Consider the following 7,854-nt stretch of genomic DNA (forward strand, 5'->3'; position numbering starts at 1 on the left):
TATTCATGAGAGATAGACTTGATCTAAGAAGAAACCAAGATATCCAACAGGTCTTTCTTTAGAAAAGTCTGGAGGTGTACAGGTGCAGAGAAGGGAACTCAGGTAGAGGTTGATGTAAAGTCCTATACCTGGACTTATGCTAATACTGCATCCAGCAATTTTTCTGTAATTGCTACCAGTTCCAAGAGTCTTTTTGCCAATTCTGACTTCAGACATAGGCAATCACATTTTGTTTCTCCCTTCCCAATCAATGCCTTGTATTTCCTCTTCTTGTCTTATTGCAAAGGTAAGGCTTCAGTCTGGTATTGAAAAGCAGTGGTGAGAGAGGATGCCTTTGCTTTTTTGCCAAAGTCTTCTGGTTTCTCACAACTAAGATTAATGCTAACTGTAGGGGTTTTAGTAGATTTTCTTTATCAATTTGAGGGCGTTCCCCTCTTTTCCTAATTTGCTGAGTCTTTTTCTTTTAAATTGAATTTTTGTGTATTTCAAACAGAATATCTCAATCAATCTTATTCATCATTATACCCCCTTCCCCACTGGCACACTCCAATATCCTCCCCTTCTGAAATTCATACATTCTATCATTTGTGTTAAGGCCTATTGTGTCAAGTTAGTGTCCCCAGATGTCCCTCAGTGCCATTTCATCTACTGAGGTCCAGCCAGCTTATCTAGAGTTTCTTACTAAAGGAAGGTCAGCTCTTCCTGATGAAACTCTGTCATTAGTGGGGCTAGATTTTGTTTCTAAGCTTTACCTACATCCATTATTATAAGATCATGTGATTTTTCATCATTCATAGGATGAATTGCATTAGTTGGTTTTTTGAATGTTGACCCTGCCTTGCATACTTGAGATAAAGCCCTCAAGGCCATGGTGCATAACTCTTTAATGCACTATTGGGTTTCATTTGCTAATATTTTGTTGGGGTATACACAGATTGAAAAGACAGAAATTGATTGCATAATTTATAGGAAGGGGAAGATCCAGGGCAATGACAAATTCCATGCTCTTACTGTACTGCTAAGAGGGAAGGCCATCATGGGATGAATGGACACAAAGAGTGTCCAGGTCCGGGAGAAAAAGCCTCTGTGGTCAGACTAAATCTGGAATTCAGTGTTCTGATCTGGCTGCCCCACAGGGACAGACAATGCTGGGCTGGACCTGCTCCAGGAAGAGCTGCCTAACCTCAACATCCTCACCCTCAGCTCCTCGCCTGCGGACAGCTGGCCTCAGCCTGGCTCACCAATCCCGATCCTTTCTTCCCCACCCCCATCCCTGTCTGCTCACTAACTCCAGGCCTCCCCGGAAGGCCTGATTCACCCACTACTTCCGCCCAAACTTCCTTTTTGAAGGCGGTTCCAAAGAGACTTTTCACTTGCTAAATGGGCTCCAACCCTGGCTCCTAAGGAACTGGGTTTTTAGTCTTGGCTTGGCCTCTCATTTATCATTCTCTAAAATTATCTCATTTGGTTCCCTATTTACTGTCTGCCTCCTCCCTCTGGAATGCAAGCTTGGTGAGGACAGGGACTTTATCTCCTCTGTGATCTGCCCTAGACCCAGACCAGAGCCCAGCTTGTAGCAGAGACTCAGAAGGCATTTGTTGAATGAATATTTATAGTCTGGGGAATTGTGTTCCCCGTGGTGAAATAAGGGAGTGAACTCTGCTCTCTCAGGTCTCTGAAACACCAGCATTCTCAAATGCACTGGAATGAGGTTGCCCATAGATCCCAAGCCCTCAGATGCCACATCTCAGGACTAGGCTGGGACAGAGTTTGATGGAAGGAGCTGTGGTCTTAACCCTGTTCACTCCTTGCTGTAGCTCAAGGAGCCACGTGGAGATCAGCCAGCCTACCTCATGTTATGAAGCATTGGCAGTGCTTTGTCCCTGCCAGAAACATCCATACGTCCCACTCTCCTTTCATTCCTCCACTGATGCCACTGAAAACAACACAGCTTTCCCTATCTGTTCTAGAAGCATGGGAAGGGTAAGCCAAGGAACACACATCCTGGCCAATCGTGACTCCATCTGACTTTGCCCCCCTAGAGGGACTCTCAAAGGCTGCAAGATAAGGTCCAGTCCCCTAGGCCTGGCAGCAGGCCCTAGCCCCGCTGCTGTCCCACACCTTCCCTTATTCCCTAAATGGCTTCTAGGATCATTGTGTGTAAGCTCCCAGCATCCTGCTTTTCCTCTGGAATCCCTCTCCCTGGGATGCCCTTCTCCTCTGTTCCCTGTGTGTTCCTAACTTACTCATCTATTGAGACCCAGCTGAAAAATCATCTCTTTCTTCCTCCTATGTGGAAGTAACTGCTTATCCACCCGAACCTCCTCAGCACCCTTACTCCCCTCTTGAGAGTAGGTTCTGCCTTCTCTTATCACAGTTATGTATGTCCCTGTCCCCCTTTGCTCTCAGACCATCAGCTCTCAGCAAACACTCAACTGTGAATCTCGGTGCCCTATGCACCTCCAGCTCAGCTTCTGGCATATGAACAGGATGGATGGATGGATGGATGGATGGATGGATGGATGGATGGATGGATGATGGATGGATGATGGATGGATGGGTGGATGGCTGGATGATGGATGGCTGGATGGATGGCTGGCTGGATGGATGGACAGAAAAATGAAGCATGGAAATGTCTATGAGATCCTCGGAAGGTTTGTATCCAAATCCTCATCCTTTCATCCTTCCATCCATCCAGCCATCCAGCCATTCAACGAACACTTTCTGAGTACCTACTGCATACACAGTGCTGGAACTAGCGATGGAGACTTAAACACAGTTGCTGCTCTGTTGACATTTCAATCCAATGGGGGATATAGACAAATAAATTAGGCAAGCAATTACAACTTATGATATGTAATGTCAAGGAAAATACAGGAGACTGTGGTAGAGAGTAGAGACAGAAGAACTCTTGAAATAGAGGACATTTGAACTCAGACCAGGGGCAGAGAGGGAATAGGGAGGGCAGTGAGATTCTAGAGAGACGAAGGAGGTAAGTAAGTGCCAAAGGCAGGAACAAGCACAGTGGTCAAGAAAGCCAAGGGGACTGGAACAGAGTAATCAGGCAGAGAGATCAGGAGACAAAGGGGAGGAAATAATCAGAGACCAGATCACCAGGACCTGGGAGGCCACCACAGGAGGTTTAGGCTGTGTTCTAAGTACAATGGGAACTTACTGGAGAGTTTACCAAAGAAACAACATAAATCAGATTTTTTTTTGAAAAATCAGTGGCTACTTTGTGGGACTGATTTGGAGGGTGAGAGCAGGAAACTGGCAACCACAGCAGGAAGTGATTAATTTGGGCAAGAGAGGCTGGAAAAAGGTGGAGTTTAGATGCATTTTGGAAAAGGCATCAGTAGGACTTTGGACATAGTGATAGAAAAGGCAAATTCAGGGAGACACGTTTTGCTCCAACAGCTGGGAGTGATGCCATTTTCTGACTCAAGGAAGAGAATGGGGTAGAACTGTAGAAAAACACAAAGGTTCTGTTCCAGTAAGGATGCTTCTTAGCACGGTGGAGCTGTCCAGGGGCCAATGGGCCATGCTATGGTGGAGTTCAAATGAGTAATTCTTATTTCTATGGCACTACCCTCATGGAAATGATGTCACCATGTGAAGCCTGCACCCCAAGCAACTCCAGAGACTGGGGAGAAAAAAGAAAACAATAGAAATTTTAAAGGAACAGCCAGAGAGGAAGAAGAGAAACCAAGAATGTGGTTCCATAGAGGCTGAGAAAATAGAATGTTCCAGAAAGGAGCTCTGGCCAACTGGGTTGACTGCTTCTGAGATGTTGAGAGAGGTGACGACAGAAAAGTGTGCACTGGACTTGGCAGCAGGGACTTGACAGAAGCCGTTCTGGTTGAATGGGGAGATGGAAGTCAGATTGGTATGGGTCGAGGACTGAGAGAAAGGTAAAAGTAAGCAAGTAGAGACAGCTGGTGTAGACAGCTGTCCAAAAGGTTTTGGTGAGCAGGGAAATGGATGAAGGGAGGGAGGTGTGAGACTGGGAAGGTGGATGTGTAGAAGCTGTCATTACTTTTCTGTTGTTGTTGTTGTTGTTGTTTTAAATATTTTATTTTTTAGCTGGGCATGATGGCACATGCCTTTAATCCCAGCACTTGGGAGGCAGAGGCAGGTGGATCTTTGTGAGTTCTAGACCAATCTGGTCTACATAGTGAATTCCAGGCCAACTGGGGCTACAGGGAGACCCTGTCTCAAAAAATATATCTTTTTTTTATATGTATGTATATATTGCCTGCATGAGTGTAAGTGTACCTGTGTTGTGCAGTGCCTGCAGAGGTCAGAAGAGTGTTGAATTTCCCTGGAACTGGAGTTATGGATGATTGTTAGCCATCATGTGGGTACTGGGAATCAAACCCAGGTCCTCTGCAAGAGCAGCCAGTGCTCTTCACTGCTGAGCCATCTCTCCAGCCCCACTGTCATTAGTTCTAAGGTGGGAAACACCCACCAGTGCTGAGAAGGTAGAGACAGGTGGATCCTAGGGCCTCAACCTCAACAGCCAGCCAGCATAGATAGCCTGATCAGTGAGCCCCAGACCAATGAGAGAGCCTGTCTCAAAAAACCACAGTGGAGCCAGACATGGTGGTGCATGCCTTTAATCCCAGCACTTGGGAGGCAGAGGTAGGCACAGATCTCCGTGAGTTCAAGGCCAGCCTGGTCTACAAAGCAAGTTCCAGGCCAGCTGGGGCTACAGGAAAACCCTATCTCAAAAAGACCCCCAAAAAAAACAAAACAAAAACAAAAACAAAAAAACCCACAGTGGACAGCTCCTGAGAAATGACACTTGAGGTTGACCTACCTCCACATGCATATGCGAGTGTATCTACAAATACATGCACACATCTGCACACACTTGCACCCAACTGAACTCTCTCAGTCTCTCTCTCTCTCTCTCTCTCTCTCTCTCTCTCTCTCTCTTTCACACACCACACACACACAAAGACAAGGAAAAAGGAAAGGAAATTGTGTACTTACAGGGTTGGCTGGATGGAGGGTAACGCAAGAATGCACAGGCACAAATTCAACATGAACTTAGACTGAAAGGCTGGATCTGGTACTGAGACTAGATGAGAATGGAAATGCAACCCAAGAGGTCTGACAGGAGGGAGAAGGTACGAAGCCCAGAACTGAAGGTATAAGGAGGCCCAAGAACCACTCCACCACAACAGGCCTTTGAGTCACTAGCTAAGAAGATGGACAGGGAAGGGAGAGCTCTATGCAAGGATCTCCACGGAGAGATGGAGTCTGATTATGATTCAGATTCAGAAAATGTGAATGAGACTGAGGGGGAGCAGAGGTCCACCATTCATTTATTCACTCGCTAAACATATATTGAGCACTGGGTGTGCTGGTGGTACAAGTGAGGGAACTGGTGGCCCAGGAAGACTTCCTGGAGGAAGTTCTTGAGCAGGTTGTATCTGGAAGGACAAACTGGAGCGCTCCAGAATGACAGAGGGTGGATAGCTCCAGGGATGAGCCAGACTACAAGCAAAGGCACCGCAGGGCTGGAGTGGAAAACCCCACGGTTCATTTGTGAAAATGGAGGTAGCATGTGTGGGGAAGGGTTTAGGCGCTGGGTAGAAATCAGGTCATAGAGAAATTGGGGATTATTGTTAAACAATGAGAAGTCACTGAAGGTTTTCGTGTGTGTGTGTGTGTGTGTGTGTGTAAAAGAGATGAAAATTAGATTTGTGACTTTAGACTTGCAGATGGTAGAGGGAGACAGGGATCAGAGCAGGAGGCTACTGGATAGATCAAATAAGGGATGCCAGGGGACGGAGCTCTGGAGAGCAGAGACAGAGGTGCTGGGAGGGGACAGCCACAGGGCATTGGGAGCTAACTAGATCTACCTCTTCAAAGCTTTCAGCCCAAACTAAGCTTTAACTGGTCAAGCCAATGAAGGTAATTTTCCTTCATATAACAAAACATTGAAACGTGAAGTGATTCCATGGTTGGTGAAAGGACAGGAGGACCCGGAAGAAGATTTTGAAGAGGGAGATGTGTGTGTGTGTGTGTGTGTGTGTGTGTGTGTGTGTGTGTATGTGTTCCCAGGTAGAGAAGGAGGCAGTCCAGAGACCAGAAGAGAGCCAGAGGGGTGGGCCAGGTCATTATCAAGAAGGTGGGAGAGGAACGGAATGCTTAGGGAGTCAGCCAAGAAGAACACTGGGACTGTCCCCTGGGTTCCTGGGACCCAGGTGAGCTCAGTTTCCTCGAGGGCTGGGCTGGTGCCAACCTGCGATGCTGGTTTTTTTGTGGTCCCTTTGGGCTCCAGTGAAGGATGGGGAACAGTATTAGGGCATTGTTGCCAAGCCAACTGCCAACTGGGTGGGTCTTTCCAAGACCATCTGGCAGACCAGTATCATCACATGACAGCAAGATATGAGCATATGTGTGGGGTGGGGGTAAGGTCTGTGACTCTGTGAAGGGCTTCAGACCAGACTTGAGTGTGTGTATGTGCACTTGCACACACGACAGGGTCAATGACCAGCTGAGAAAAATGAACCAGCATAGTCATCTCCAGAAACATGACTCCTTGAAGGCTGGCAAGAAACAGCTGGGAAGCCAGGCGTGGGGTGTGGCCAGCTCTGCCCAATGGCTCTGGCCTTTCCCTGGCATCCTCTCTGTTGACCGTCTGAGAAGTTTGCCTACTGACCAGGGCCACTGTGCCTAGATCAGTTGTGAGGGGGCTGCATTCAATATAGCTCTGAGGGTCTGTCAGAATCCCTGAGTTGGGACAGAGGCCCCAGGTTTTAGCCATGTGGGCCCTTCTCTCAGAGAGAGAGAGAGAGAGAGAGAGAGAGAGAGAGAGAGAGAGAGAGAGAGAGAGTTGTGCCAGAGGAAGACGTTGGGTGTACCGCCCTATCACTCACTACAGGGTCTCTCGCCGATCCTGGAACTAAGCTGGTAGCCAGGAAGATGCAGCAATTCTCCTGTTTGTGTCCCCAATAGCACTGGTGGGCACACGCACTTTTTTACTTGGGTGTTGAAATCCAAACTCATACTTTCAGAGCAAGCACTTTTACCCACTGAGCCATCTCTCGCCTTTCAATGGTTGGGTGTGACGGGGTCCGTGTTCTCTCTGGGCCTGCCTGCTGATGAGGTCGTTCCTCTAGGGCCATTTTCAATAAGTAACCCAGTGCAGGTCTTTCATGGGGAACAGGCTGGGTAGATGGGACTTGGGGGACCAGGAATGGCCCAGGTGCTAGCCCAAGAAACGGTCCACATACTGCTCACAAGACCCAAATCTGTATATCTTCTTTTCCTCTATCCAATTCATATGGGGACCATCAGCCAAAAACTGTCTTTGGAGGCTCTAACACTGCCCCACTGAAGTCTTCTGCCTCCTTTTCTCCTTTTTACCTCTCCTGTGCACCCATGTTAGCATCCACAACTGTCCTGATGCCGCCCTCCACATTCCCTACATTTTGTTCCAACTCCATCTGTCCCAGAGGTTTTGATCCCACAGGGCATGGAAAGGAGCAGTTAAGACTGTCTGCAGGGCCTGGGACTCTTCTGTGTTCCCTCTCTTAGCCGACTGCCAAGTACCCCAAAGATCAGAAAAGAGACTTTACATTCTCAGATCCTCCTTTTCCCTTCCCTCAAATCAAGAACAGCAAATACGGGGCTGGAGAGATGGCTCAGCGGTTAAGAATGCTGGTTGTTCTTGCAGAAGACCCGGTTTCGAATCCCAGCACCCACATGGCAGCTAACAACTGTCCCTAACTCCAGTTCTAGGGGATCCGACAGCCTCTTCTGTCCTCCGCAGGCATTGCATGACACGGGTGCACTTACCTACATGCAAGCAATACACATATACACAGAAAAAAATAATAA

This window comes from Nannospalax galili, unplaced genomic scaffold (assembly GCF_000622305.1).
Source record: "Nannospalax galili isolate Female #2095 unplaced genomic scaffold, S.galili_v1.0 scaffold1023, whole genome shotgun sequence".
Taxonomy (NCBI): domain Eukaryota; kingdom Metazoa; phylum Chordata; class Mammalia; order Rodentia; family Spalacidae; genus Nannospalax; species Nannospalax galili.